Genomic DNA, 15,789 nt, shown 5'->3' on the forward strand with positions numbered 1-15,789 from the left:
TTTGAGATTCTTTTAGAAAGGTGATTCCATTTGTCCCTGAAGCAATAAAACAATATAATATTGATATAATTCATACATTAGCAAGAAGTTTATTTATAAACTACGGCAAATGTATGTAGAAATTGATGTTTTCGTGTTCACTGCTTAAAGGACTGTGTTAGGAGCTATTTCTCAATCTCTTACTTTGCTAAGAAGGTGGCTGTGAAACTAATATTCTCCACTTAATTATTAATGCTGCATTGATTTGTTTTCTTATAGTCCCAGCGACAAAAATCCATTCAGAAATATAAGCCGCAACGTTTCAGATAAAACTTACAGTTTAACTCAAGAGGAAAAAATGCAGCCAGGTCTTGTTAATCTTTCACATTTAATTTCCTTTCCTTTAAAAGGGAGGGTATAAGGAATGAATTACCATTTTAGCAAAACAATATAAATCTGAGGGTGTTAAAGCATCTTTTATTTAAAAATTACCGTGTGCTAAGCAAAGGACTAAACATTTTTATAGACCCGATCACGTCCATCCAACACATCCCTCAAGGTGCATTTGATTATGCTTGTTTTACAGCTGAGGACAATGACAGATAATGAACTTCTTCAAGGTTTCTATGTTTTCCCCTAGAAAGCGACAAAGTGGGGTGCGATCGGACTCCAGTGTCTTTCTTCTTTCTCCTGCTACTTGCGGTTTAATCATGATTTTTTCCCATACATGCTTTCCTCAGTATTACCCCTGCTCCCTCCTCTAAGTGTCTCCTGTGATGCGATTGGTGTGCTCCACCGTCCCAGATCCTAGGTCCCCACGTGACATCAGTGGGCTTTTCATAAGCGAAAGTAGGAAGAGTGCACATGTGTTAAAGTGCCCACGTAAGAACACACAAGAAACTGGGAAGCCAGTCCAGAAGTCAGGGAGAGGTTCGGAAGCTAAAAACGAAGCAATCGCGTTCAGGCTCTTCAACCTGTGCTGAGAGTTCCAGCCCACAACCAAAATCCATCCCTTCTTTCTCCATCAGAGGATCACGGCGAGGCCTGGGCTGACTTCATTCCACACCCTTCCATGCAGTTCTGTGTGGCCATGTCCCTAATGTCTGTCCGCTGGGGGTATGAGCAGGAATTGCATGTGCTGTTTAGGGACGGAGGCTTTCAACCACGAGGGCACCTCCGCCTGGTCGCCCTCCCCCTCCCCTGGCTGACGCAGTGAACGAGACGGGGTCCCTAGCAAGGTGAACTGGATTCTGCGTTTTTCCTCTTTCTTTCTCGACGTCCATGTTCTAATCTTTCTGTGAGCCTTCTCTTTTCCCTTCTGGGCTGTACTTTGTGACCTTCCCCTTACATAAATGGCATGCATCACACAATATGGAATATCATTCTAGAATTTCCAGTGCTGTGTACTAGTTGCTTCATAATGCAGGTCACCTCACTGTGTGAAGCTAGAATACCAGGCCCTGAAGGTATCCGTGTCCTCATTCCAGGGCTTGGTGAGTACGTCAGACCATGTAGGACGGGGAAATTAAGGCTGCAGATGGGGCTGCTGCTGCTGCTGACCAGCTGACTCAGGATGGAGGGCCTGTCCTGGACTATGTGGACCCAGTGTAATCGCTGGGTTCTCCGGGAAGTCAGAGGCAGACTCAGAGAGGGATCTGAAGATGGTACCACTGGCTTTGAAGACGGAGAACGAGGCCGAGGGCCAGGGGGTGGAGGCAGCTCTGAAAGCTGAGGAAGATAAGAAAGAAAGATGCCCCCGCTAGAGGCTGCAGAGGGAGCAGGGCCTGCTGACACCTCGACATTGGTCCAGTGAAACCCACTTCCGACTCTAACTGCAGGCAGGAGCCATTAGATAATACATTTGTCTCAGACATAGAAAACAAACACATGGTTACTGGGGGGGAAGGTGGGAAGTGGATAAATTAGGAATTTGGGATTAGCAGACACAAACTACTGTCTACAGAATAGATAAACAGCAAAGTCCAACTGTAGGGCACAGGGAAATATATTCAATAGCTTGTAATAACCTATAACAAAAAAAGAATGTGAAAAAGAGTATATATGTATGTGTGTGTGTGTGTGTGTAAGTATGTGTATAACTGAATCACTATGCTGTACACCAGAAACTAACACAACATTGTAAATCAACTCTATTTCAATAAAAAAAAGAAAACAAACAAGTAAATAAATAAATTTGCGTTGCTTTAAGGCACTAATTTTGTAGTAATTTGTAACGACACTAACAGGAACATATATACTCACTCAGCTAAATTAGAACGTATTTGGTCAGAAGCCACAATATTTCTCCCTGTATCCTTCAGAGCACCTAGAATACGAGGTGGCCCGAATCAGACTGTCATTGCACAGTAGACTGAGGGCTACGATGCCCAACATGTCCTTTAGAACTGGTCACAGAAGATCAAGGCAGATGTGTTTTCTTCATCAAACTTTACCCAGCTGTCCAAGGACAGCTTGTCCCAAATGATGTAGAAAAACTGAGTTGTCATGGTTTTTCTGGGTAGCAGCTTCACCATGTACATGCAACTCAAATTACACAAGAGCCCTTGAAGTGAACCTTGTCATACGCAATCAAAATTTATCCAAGGATTCTGGCCAAAGGTGCTGATGAATACCACTGGACAGGTCTGGGCCAGTTTGGGAAAGATGTGTCTGTTGGACAAAAGAGAAAATCAGCTGAAGGGCTCATCGTGACCCCTTCTCTGAATACATCCCCTGAGGTCACAGATGAAGCCAAACAAGAAAGGGGTGCACATACAAGTCAGGGTAAATGCAAAATAGAGGGCACTGGAGAGAAACGCAGAGGTACCAGAACATCCACTGCCTTTTTACAGATATCATTAAAGGAGACATGTTCCTGCTCGCTCAACTTTTTAGCTCTTGTGTTCTTTTCTCCCTGAAAATAATGTAGAAGTGGCTTACATTTTATTATTGTTATTAATATTACATGGAACAGTTATTGCAGTGCTAATAAAAAAGAATATTTTGTGCTTATCATCTCTCTTTTTAGGAGAAGAATAGGCCTCTCTTGAAAGTCTGGAGTAAAACATTTGCGTCTTCATTTTATAAGTATAATTAGCACATTTGTCAGAGCTGTCATCGATGATAATCAACATAATAATAGCCCCTTATGTTTATACAGCCATGTACAACTTACCGAGCGTTTCCCCGTCTTTTAGAATGTTACATCCACCGTCTCTCTGGATTTTGTTAATGATTCTTAGCAGAAGGCAGGACAGAAAGGGATCCCTCCACTTTTTTTTTTTTTTCTAAGATAAGGAAAAACAGATTCAGAGTCGGGGGTATAACGCGGGACTGGATTAGGTCTCTCTGGTTTCCTAGTCTGCTAGGCTTTGAGTTAGGCAAAGGCACGCAGATTTCATTTCCTTAAAGACAAGTTTTATTCTTGATGCTAGTCTCTTGCCGTTCAGTGCGATTTTGTGTTCACTGTCACATTTCTTTCCTACTGAGTAGTTCGTGAAGAGGTAAGTCTTTGGTATAACTTGTCATCACGACAGACCAAATGTCAGCCGAACTGACATTTCAACACAAAATGGGTAGAATTCCTTTATGTAACTTCCTCCTATGGAAGCTGTCTACACACAAAGGGAGACTTGCTAGAAACACGCTTAATTAACATACAGTGTGACTTCGATAGCTGGGGAGCTGAGACCCCGGACAGGTCCTTGGGGTCACTGTCTTATGTTGTATAGCCTAGTTTGTGTGTAGAAATTCCAAACAGAGTCCGAAGGACATAATAGGGGATCTTGGTTTTACCTTTTCTGATGAAATTGAGGGTATGCGATTTCTTAGAACGGTCTTGATTAAGAGGAGTTAATGACACCGCTTTAATATCTGGTTGTGAAGAGTTAAATTCGGTAACTTCATTTAAGCGTCTAGCAGAGTAGAGTTTAATTGAATGTGCCTAGTTTAGGACTGTTATTTTAATTTTGTTGTCCCTCCAATAGCAATCCAGTTATCTCCAGCGCTGGCCCTGGGCTCTGCACTCAGAGAGGCCTCGTCCTCTGGCTCCGGGAAAGTCTGGAGCCGCTTGGTCACTTTGGGAGCACGGCCTGGTGGCAGTGAGTCCGGCGGTCTTGCCGGAGTCGCTCTCTCTGAGTTCGCTTTCACGACCGCTTTGCCTCTGCACTGTGTGTTCACGCCTCAGGACAGAGCAGAGCGGGTGTCCCACACCAGAGGCCGTTGTCAGGTCAACAAATGGACCAGGCAGGGCACGTGGTTCTGGAACCTGTCATGACTGAGGATAGTAATTTAAAAAAAACCAAACTTGTAAATCTAATCTAAAGACATAGCTTAGAAGCCAGATTTCTGACAATGGACAAGGGGTGAGCGAGCACTGCCTCCCCCCAATTCTTCCCCCCAAAAAACCGAGCAAGTGAACTGAGCTCTGACTTACCCAGGTGGAAGGGCCCCTCCCGGTCTGCGTCGCCAAGACTTGTCTCTAGTTCTCACTTTTACTTCCCATACCTGGCCTTATCCTCTTTCTGCACCGGGAGCTGCCATTTTTGTCTTGTTGGCTTTGATTTCCTCTCTGTTCAGTGTCTGGCACCTTGTAGGTATTCATTATGTGCGTGTACCTGTTGAATTTGAGTACAACTGAGAACCAGGATGAGAGAGACAGAGAGACAGGGTGATATTAACCAAAGGGGAGGCCTGGTTGACATCCTGAAGCATTAAAACTTAGTATCTTGTAGTAACCTATAATAAAAAGAATATGAAAAGGAATATATGTATGTGTATGTATGACTGAAACATTATGCTGCGCACCAGAAACTGACACAACATTGTAACTGACTATACTTCAATTAAAAAAAAAAAGAAAGAAAGAAATACTCGGAACAACAGTAAACAAGCAATAAATTACCATACAGTAAAAAAAAAAAAAATCATGTTGCTGGTCAAAGACCAGCCAAGCTTCCATCTGCCTTACTCCTTTGTTCCTGTATCTAATTACATAGGTTTATTAATGATAGCTATCATTTATTACACTCCCATGCCGGAGGCTCTACCAAAATCACTTCATCTAATAATCTCTGTAAGAATGTATCAAGGAAGGTGTCATTATCTCTGTGTTTCCAGAGGAGGAAATGGAGAGTGATGGAGGATGAGCAACTAACCCAATGGCACAGAGCTGATGAGAGCAGGGAGATCCCGGTGCCCCTGGCCTCTTCTTGGTAATACAAATAGATTATGATCCAGACGTAACAGACATTCTGGCACCTGTGTTCTGGGTCTCACTGATGGAAGGAGCAAGGGAACAGTAGGAAGCATCAGATGCTCAGAGAAGACCCTTCCTCTTCCCGCTGCAGTGCCCACTTGATTTTTCTAATAACAGTTAAGACTACATCAAAGAAAAAGAAAGAAAGAAAGAAAAAGAAAGAAAGAAAGAAAGAAAGAAAGAAAGAAAGAAAGAAAGAAAGAAAGAAAGAAAGAAAGAAAGGAAGGAAGGAAGGAAGAAAGGAATCAGCAGTTTGAATGCAGCCAGGAGTTCACTTCACTGCTTATAAACCTTAATTAAACCTGATTTGTAAATCTTAATTGAACCACATGTAAAGGCATTAATGAAGCAGTATAATAACATTGCTCTCCCAATAGGACAACACGCTAATACTAAATACTTACATTCCTGGAAAATGCACTCATGTGAGCCTCATCACAGCATAATGGGGAAGTGGATAAACAATTAATCTCATTAATTGCAATCAAAGGACAAAAAGTACAAACGAGTTGCCTGGAGGAATCAACTTTGCCAGATTTCCTCACAAACAGACACGGTGCTAATGAAGCGTCAGCGTGAATCAGTGAACATCTGAGGAATTCAAGAACTTAGTTGGAATGTCAAGAGAAGGACATTCAGACTGGGGACATCAAGGCCTTCTCACGCAAAAGGCAACTTGAAGATAAGTCTCAGGAGCATTTGCTCATTTATTCAGCAAATGTGCACTGAACGCTCACTCTAGTGATAATTAGCAACATAGACGCATGTCAGGTCTTTACACCTGAAACTTACACACTGTTACACGTCAATTATATCACAGAGCTGGAAAAAAGTAATTTAAAAAATCCACTCTATGAGCAGTCTACCGCTCTTGAAAGTGAGGACTTAAACATCAATGAGACACATTCCTTGGTAAGAAAGTGCGGAACGGGAAAGACTCAGGGATTATTCTGGGTCAAGCACTTTCATAAGCATCGCATTCAGTACTTTTTGTTTGTTTGCTTGTTTACTTCTGCAACTTGAGAGTCAGGTGTTACTCGTCACATTGTACAGAGGAAAATTTTTGGAGGTTCAGTAATTTGCTTCACGTCACATATTTAGCAAGTAAAGAGACAAGTGGGGTCTTAAAGAGTCATCCAACTCCCGAGGCCACGCTCCTCACAAAGTCTATCTAGGGCCCTTTGGGGGAAGCAGATTTGGACGCAGATGTTGGTCTATCATCCCTTCTCTTCCCCAGCCTCAGAGACCATCCTGTAGGAAATCGCTGCTCAGCCTTGACTGAATTTCCCATCTGGAGCGCCAACACCCACAGGCATTTGGGATTACTCTAGGCAGCATGTGGGCATTGCTTCTCCTCAATGGCTCTTTTATGCCGCAAGATAACTGTGTCCTCCATATTCTCACACCACTTCCCCAGCACCCTTCTGGTCTACCCCGTATCTTTATTCTAAAAGTGGTCCTACGATCCTGAAACCAGAGCGTAGCTTTCCCCATCCAGGGTCCACAGTGATTTGGATCGTGCCCAATCTTCACACTTGAACTCCAGAGCTCACCCAAGCATCTGCTCCACAAGTCTGTCCTTGTCCACGTCAGTTTGTCTGCCTCGAATGCCCTTCCCTCACCTTAAGGTTGATTCCTCAACATCTGGCTCAACTGACACCTCTGTGCATCCTTCCTTTTGTCTGTAAGAAAAGGCGAAAGCTCTCAGTTCCGCATTTGGTCCACTTCTCCGATCACAAGGTACGTTGCTGGTTCCATGCCTGCCCTTTCATCCTACGGGGAGTTTCTAAGTTGAAGGGTTCATCATGCTCATCTTGGCGTCCCCAGCATAGGCCGTGGGGACACATTTCTGTTGAATGTATAAATGAATCTTAAAAGGTCTGACAACAAATTGCATGCAGTTGATGCAGTGCCTTCACTCCCCTGAAACAAAAAAGAAAGAGGGAGTTTCTTCCTGGCTGTAAACAGAGAGCGGGACGGAGGTATTACTCAGGCAGGCGTTACAAGTTCATGGCAGGAAACCACCTGAAACAAATACGGAGTCCCTTCTACCAAAAACAGGAGGGATTCTCCAAAGGATGTCTTCATATGCTCCTGGTGGCAAAGGCTGGTTTTCCCTCTTTATACTGCAACTGGTCTGAGCTCCAGGGCCTGACACCAACCTCGCTTTTGTCCCCTGTAGTGCATTATCTGCTTCTAAATGATGAACCCTGAACCCCTTACATTTGCTCTCCTAGGGCTTCCTGAAAGGATCTTAAAAACAAACAAAAATATATGATTTTATTTCTCCCGCTGTTGAAATGATTCAGTGTCTCCCAGGATGAAGATCCAAACCATTTGACTGTCTTTTTAAAGGCTCTCCTGCCCCAGCTGCTGTTCACCTCCAAGCTCCTTTTTCTTCATCTCTAATTTTAAAGTTTTTAGAAAAATTAATACTTTCCTTTTGAGAGTGATTTTAGGTTTACAGGGAAAAAAATGAGCAGAAAGGACAGAGAGTTCCCTTATCCTTTTCTCCTCATACCCCCAGTCCCCACAGTGTCCCCTATTGTTAACATTTGGCATTAGAGTGGTCTGTTGCAATGAAACCAATACGGACGTGCTATTATTAACTGAAGTCCATTGTTCACATAACACATCACTCTGCATGCTGTACACTTCTATGACTTTTAGCCTTTTTATGTATTTCTCTCTCTGGGTGGAAGGCACTGACACTGGTTCTTTATTTGGCTCAATCATCCCTCAGGTTTCAACTTACAGGCCACCTCCTCCAAGCAGTCCTCCTTAGCACTTAATACTGCTCCAGGCCACATTACTGGAGAATAAGTGGAAAAGTAAAGGTTTAAACTTATTTTAAACAGGCACACTTTCTTTCTGCTCCAGATACGCTCTCTGATTACCTTTATTTCTGCATTTACATCACTGTATTTTAATACTATATTTCTTAACCATGATGTTCTTAAGAGTAGGGGTTACGTCTCACTTATGTTTATATGTTCCATTGCCTAACAGGGTAACTGGCCAACAGGAGATGATCCTTTTTTGTTGTTGATGCTGACTGGATAAATGAGTCTCTCGCTTTCTCCCAGGACATGTCTGGGTTCCTTAAACAATAGCACCACATTTGGCCGCTGGGATTCATAGTCTCGAGTTCCTTGGATAAGCTTGACCTAAAACCCCCAGCTAACATCGCCAGCTACAGAATGACTGATGTGCCACCTAACTGCTACTTGGACCCAGGTTCACTGGTAACTATATTCACTTACAGCAGGTTTTGCCTTTAACATCATCTACTTTACAAAAGAGAACATTACTTTTTGCCTGACTGGATTGTTGTGAGATGAACACCAGGGAACAAGAGGTGTTAAAAGGATATTACACAGGGTAAAATAACCACGTATGACAGCACACAGCAATGTCTTGCATGCACCCTTCCAACTCCATGACTGAAAGAGGCGTCTTCTGCTCCTCACCTCTATTTGCCCTTGACCTGTGACACACGGCTTGACAGGACACAATAAGATAGGCCAGTCATATCCTTTTTCTAAGGACTTTAAAACACACTTTACATCTTTTGTCATTTTCAGTGATCTGATAGTCTAAAATTAAAGGTGTCTTTTGATTATTTAATTCACTCGTGAGCTGTAACAATCTTATCTCAAAATTGTTTAATGTTGAAGGTAAAACATTCAACTTAACACTACGCACTCGTCTCCCAGGAGTACATTTCCTTTGCCCTAAATTTTATTAAGTATTCTATCTTAAAAAATCAAGACAGGTAGCTTGAGCAAATGGGTGGAGGAGACACAAGTGAACATAAACCGTGAACCCGAGCCCAAGGCAAGGCAAAGCTGTGCACAGATTCGCTGAGTGTGGAGAAACCAGGCACGGAGAAGAGGCAGAAGCAGCCAGCAGGTAGTGGGGGATAACAAAGCAATCGATGCGCCGAGCAGAAGCATCATGTCCCTGACACAGCAGCCGACGTGTAATTATCAAAATAACGATGAACCGAAGGAGCCACGCTCGTTCAGTCAGCCGCCATGTTTAATATTCATCGTGTATCCACACTTCCTTTGGGCCGAGAAGTTTTTTCGTGCATTGCTCCTTTCATTTTGGTCACTTCACATTATCATCCTCAATTTAGAGGTGAGGAAATTGTCACTCAGAAATGTGAACTGACCTTCCAAATTCATGCACGAAGTCAAAGATCCCAGTCCCATCCATCTGACGCCAGTCCGTGTCCTTGACCACAGCTTTGAGAGCCTCGGGGGTCACCTTTCCCATGATGGACTGTGGGTTCCAAGTATTCAGTTATTAATTCTAAACCAGGACATGAAAGGGCCAAAACTGTGGGAGTTGTGTCCAATGTGTACTCTGTATCTTATTATTTATTCCTTGGATAGTGGCCAGATAATCAGTGCCCCTACTCCCCCCAGCTACGGAGAGCCTCCTCTCATTAAGACCTTTTAGTCGGAAACAGAGGGCAGAAAATAATTTTGCAAGGAGCCAGAATAGTAAATATTTTAGGCTTTTTGGGCCACAGAATGTCTGGATGAAAGCTGCCATAGACATATGTAAATGAATGAGGGTAACTTTGTTCCAATAGAAATTTATTCGTGAAAACAGGCAGCAGGCTGGGTTTGGCCTGTGCAGCTTGGTGTGGAAATCTTTCAAGGCAGTGTGTGTCTAAAGTATTTCGGCCATGCTGAGAGCTACTGTAGAACATTATTTATATGCATCTATATTATGTATGATTAATAACCGAGGTTCTCAGAAAATATTTCAATCCTTCTATACCCAGTGCGCACTAATATTTTAGTTTGCATTTTATTTTATTAAACGAAAAAGTGCTTGTCCTGAGCCACTCAATTGACTTCAAAATCAAATGTACAGTTTGAATAACACAAAATATGATGAAGATTAAAAAACTGAATCATCATAATTTCTTGTGAGAATCCTGAATTACATGAAACAACAATAAGTAACAGGAGGCAAAAACCTCAGCTCTTAGATTTTTGTCCTTAGAATCCCCAATATAATGGCTTAGTTAATGGATAAAAGAATAAATTTTAAAAAAAACCTTCTTTTTATAGGAAATATATTACAATTCATCATCCAAAGAATTTTACCTCTTCCTGTAGGATTTTAGGCTTTAGTACTGCTATGAAGATAGCTTTGCCTAAGGAACTTTGCTAGATTCTGCAAATCTGGTATGTTTCACTCACAATATCTTAGCGGCATTTCCTCTGTGCTTTAGGGACTACGCTGGGCAGTTAGGTGACAAAGGCCACAAAGACCACAAAACTCCTGTGGGTGGGGAGGTGGAGAACGGCGGGGGCCAGCCGCATCGTGGGAGGCAGAGCGCATCCTAAAAGCAAAGAAACACGGTGTCTAAACCAGGTCGGCTTTCCTTCTCCTACAGGCACTTTTATAGGCTTTTAATAGTTTTTTTTTTCTTCTAAAAGTAGGAGGTCAGAAAAGCAGAAAAATATTTTCTTTCTAGATGTACTTGCAGGAGCCCTCGAAGCATAAAACAACAGAGTAAGGCGCACCACGCCCCGCTCGGCACCGGGTTAACCGGAAAACCCGGAACGGAACGCAACGCTCTGCGTTGGAGCGCTCTTGCGCCCCGCGTACCCAGGGCAACCGTCTCTTTCTACCTTAAAACGTGCTTATTTATTTTTTCTTTTTCTCTCTCTGTATGATATAAATATAGTTATACATAACTATATATAATATACATATCTGTGCATCTGTGTGCATGTATATAGACATATGAACAAACATACGTCGCTTTTAATTTTTTACTGTAAATAATATACGTATACACTGATAACCCGTCTCCCCCTGTGTCTCTCACTCACACACACACACACACAGCTGTTGCTATTTTTGTAGCAACAATTTAAAAATTATATTTTTCAAATACTGGCCTAAAGGTGATTATTTTAATTTAAAAATTAGTCCAGAAACTTTGGGAAAGCACTTAAAAAAAAAAAGTTAACAGCCAGTAACAGACTATTTCACACGGTCCTTCTGTTTCACAGCCGGATCCCTGTTCTCACTGCGTCACCTACGAACAGCGAGACCACATTTAGCAAACAAAACACAGAGGTTGCCCAGTTAACTTTAATTTCAGATAAATAGTAAAGTAATAAATAGTATTTTTACCAGATGTATAACCTATGCCATACTTAGGTCAAATCTATACTAAACACACACATTTTCATTTCAAATTCAAATTTAACTGAAGGTCATATGTTTAATCTGGCCTGTGAAACAATCCTGAATTTGCAGCAATAGAAGTGAGATATCTTGAAAACTGAAGGAGGCTTTTCAACAGCCTCTGAAAACAGATGAAATCCTCTCTTGCCTTATGTTGTCAAGAGCTCTGATTCTTGATGAGTTTATTGAAACAATGGTTTCCTTTCTACAAAGCCCGTTATTGTGCTTAAGAAATTTATTATCTTTCTCTACCCTTTTGCTGTGTTCTTAATCTACCTGTATTATGGAATCTGCATGTTTAAAAAAAAAAATTTTTTCTAGGAGAGGTTGCTTGGGGTCCAAGGTTTGATTAGAATGTGTTCTTTAAGAGGAAACTCATTTCCAAGGCTGGAGCCCTGTAGGCTGGCATTACTCCTTCATTAGCTTCACTGCATTTGGTTTTGATCTCCAGAACCTTCACGGGAAAGCACTTAATATGCAACCTTCCTATTTCCTTCTCGGTTCATTAATTTGAACCATAATCTTATCCATTCCAGCACTGAGCTTTTACCACGCACTGTCTAGATGAGCCGTTCAGCCAATAAATCCAATAAAGCCGTTTCCCGGAGTGGAGCGATTCCCCCCGCAGAACCCAGTCTTGCTGCTGAGATGCGCCTGTTGCTGCTGAAGTTAGAGGTGGACAGAAACGTGGATCTGATTTCTTGTTTCCCTAAAAAATTCTTTGAGTGAAGTGAAGAAAGTCTGGTTTGGGCTGTCTCGTTTCTCACAGGGGATTTGGGTTTTGAGGAATCATGCTCAGCCCGCCCCTCACGACATTTAAAACCAATGGCCTCATGCTTCTGATGAAGGCTTTTCAGTTTAGAAGGCAGTCGCGTCATCTGACTTGAGTATCAAAACAACACACTGGTCATTATCATTCTACATCGCCCTACTTGGGTTGAGTTCAGCAGATGAGATGTTATATTTGGATTTACCAAGCCCAGATAGTCCCTGCTACCTGACATTCCTGTTGTCTGGGAAGTCACACATTTTAGAATCTGATTGATCACATTTCAGAATTTTTGCCCAAGTTTATTATAAAAAATGAATCAGATTCTAATTAGTCTCATCCCTAAAAAAGAAAGAAAGAAAGAAAGAAAGAAAGAAAGAAAGAAAAAAAAAAACCAAATGGAGAAGCAAAATTAATAACAACAGCTACACTTCACTGAGAACCTACCGCAGCCCTGCGAGCTGCTGTCTCAGTCAACAGACGAAGAAACTGAAAGCGAAGTCAGTTAGCCCCTCAGTGAAACAGCAAGCGTCCGGGGCTCTTCTGCTGACCCCCGGGCCTGCGTCTCCTCCCTGGGGTTTCTCGCCCCGTGTTCTGTGTGACAGACACGACTGATGCTCTTTCCTGGGCCAGACGCGTTCTCGGCACAGGCACAGACAAACCGCTGACATCTTTCTTCTCCTCACAGAGGCTTCATTTAGTGTGAAAACTAGAAGATAACAGAAAAGAAACACACAAACGTGTATCAGTTGTGACAACTGCACTGAAGCCCAAGCAGGAATAGAGAGGAAGGGGCTTGGCGGGTGGGGGGGGGGGGGCTTCCCCACGCGCTGCGGTCACGGGAGGCTCGTCTGAAGTTGAGCCTGGAGCTTGAAAGATGAGACAGAGTCTGTCAAGTGAAGAGTGTGGGATGAGGATGTCACGCAGGAATGTAAATGCTTTGAAGCAAGAAAGAAAATAGCATTTGTGAAGGACAGAAAAAGGGTAGAGTAACGCCACAGTGCAGACAAGCAGGAGGGAAGGACACAGGCCGGGGGAGGGAGGGTGGGAAACGAGCTTTCACCAGTCGCAGCTTGCAGGTCACAGCAGGAGGTGCCTGTCGGAAACTCATCGGAGGGGGGGAAGCCAAGAAATCACAGGTAAAGAGGTGCTGCAATTCTTATTGGAAATGTTCTTCCGTTTTTGGACTCACAGGTTTATTAATTTTAAAAAAATCCCTGAGTTTTGCTACACTCATTAGGTTCTGTGAATTGGAAAACACTTGTTTGCCCTCGGACAGGTGATGTTCTTGGGAGGAACGGGGACCTGGCAAGAGGAAGCTTTTCTTTACCACCATCTACATGGAGAAAGACAAACTTACTTACAGCAGACCGCCCTATAATTTAAGGGTGTTTCTAGAAAAAAAGCTATAGTTCTACTCATTTGTCTTAGTTCAGGTTATGAGTTTTGAAGATCAGAGGATGAAGTTGGATTAGAACTTTAAAGATGCAAAAAAGTAACAGATAATGTGTGTGTGCTTACGAAAAATAATAATAATAAAAACAAAAAGACTGTTAAAATTGTTCCTTTTCCCAAACACACGTTTCTGATTGTTACATAGTTGATTTAACTCTTCTAACCCAAAGCCCAGTTGCAAACTCCCTGGTGTCGGGACTAACCAGTGATAGGACGACGTGTCCAGGTAGAATCAAGAAGCTGGGATGCGAAGATCTCTCGGGGACCTTGGTTTCCTTGCATTTACACAAGCTTATTTCACAGCAGGCCCTCCACATCTCAGCGAGAGCAGCTGCTCCGTTTTCAGGGAGGACGAGAGAGGGGCGGTCCAGCAACCACTCTGCCAAGTGTGCTGCTGGCTGTGGAAGCTGGTGAGTTGTCCCGCCCCCTCCACTGGGTGTAAGAACTATGCGCCAGCATGTCCTCATCTGCTCTGAACACAGAAATAAGAGAACACGGCTGAGGAGTCCTAATACTTTCCTTTTTCTATTTCAAGTACGCAGTAGAGTCCTAAATTGTCTGCCTCTGTGCCCTTAAATATTCTAAGAGACGGGACCCTTGTGAATCTTAATTGCTTCCTTTGTCACCTTCTCCTGGTCTGGTACTGGGGTCTGAGCTGATCAGGCAAATGTCTGGGGTAGGCAGGGCCTCACTCCTATACTTCCTATAAGATGCAAAACCTATAGCCAGAAAAAGCAGTTCTGGAAGTCCAGTTTGGGTGAAATCTTTCATCAAATGTTTGAAAATAAACTTTCAAAGTGAAGAGGTGGGGCAGAAAGAAAATCCTAGGAGGATCTGGCAAGACAAAAGCTGAGAACCCAGAACCAGAGCGAGGTGGAGGCATAGCGTAAGAAGATGGAACCCCTCACATGAGCACAGAATTTGGGGTCAAAAGGACCAGGTGCATGACTGCTTTCTGCCTGTTCTGGCCCTGTTCCCCTGGGAAGAGCGCTATGCACGCCACACCTCGCTTCCAGTCCCGACACTGGCGCTCACATAACCACGCGGTCACTCTTCGCAATAGTTTAAGTGTGTTTCCTTATTTACATTTCACACCAAACCAGCGGCATAGATGCTGTTTTATTTCTAACTTACATGTGACAGATTTGAAAACAGAGATGCTATGTTCCTTGCTCAAGGTCCCATAGTCACTGAGGGGTGGATTCAGTACCCAAACTCAGACATCTGATTCCAAAGCCCAGCTTCTTAACATCCCTCTGTATGAACTGGTGGAAAATGGCAAATAATAAAGAATAATCATAGTTATTGGTGTTAGAAATATTATTTCCCTTCTTTAGAAGTTACAGTTGAGTATTTTTTTAATGCTTTCCATTTTCTCCTCTTTATATTCATGTTTTCCGTTACGCACTTGAGCGTATGTGGCGTCTCTGTAATAGCTGTGCAAAGCCCATTGTCTCTGCATCCTGGGTTCTGTGTTCCTAATTCTTTCACTGCTTGGTAACTTTTAATTGGAGCGACAGGCATTGCATATTCTATACTGTGAAGGATTCTGTTGCCTTCCTTTAAAGAGTGTTGGATTTTTACTGACAAGAAGTTGAGTTACTTGTGGATTTATTTGATCTTTCTGAATTTAGCTTTTAAGCTGTTTTAAGACAAGATTCGCCTTTCTTCTGGAGCTATCTGAGCCACATTTATCAGGTCACTCGTGGTCTCTGTTGACAGTTTCATGTATTCAACAAGGTCTTTCTACTCCCACTGGAAGAAATTCCAGTAATTTCCAGTCTTGTGTAAACCATGGGAATTGTTCATCAGATAGCTCTCTGTGTTCCATGTAAATTATATAATCAGGACCCAATTACTGGTCTCTGGTTCTTGTTTAACTGTGTAGGGTTTCTCTCTGCGTATGCACAAACTGGTGCTCAGCCAAAGACTGAAGAACCCACAGGGCTCAGCTGTCCTGGCCACCTTAAACCTTCATCTCTGTCTCATCGGCTCGGCAAGCTGGCTGCACTTCATTTCAATGTCAGAGCCAGAGCCCGTTGGTTACTTCCTGGGGCAGGAAGCTTGGGTGATGGCTGGGTTCTCCTTGCTGGTGCTTCTCTTCTCA

The sequence above is a fragment of the Camelus dromedarius genome, chromosome 20, assembly GCF_036321535.1.
Source record: "Camelus dromedarius isolate mCamDro1 chromosome 20, mCamDro1.pat, whole genome shotgun sequence".
In the NCBI taxonomy this organism is placed as follows: Eukaryota; Metazoa; Chordata; class Mammalia; order Artiodactyla; family Camelidae; genus Camelus; species Camelus dromedarius.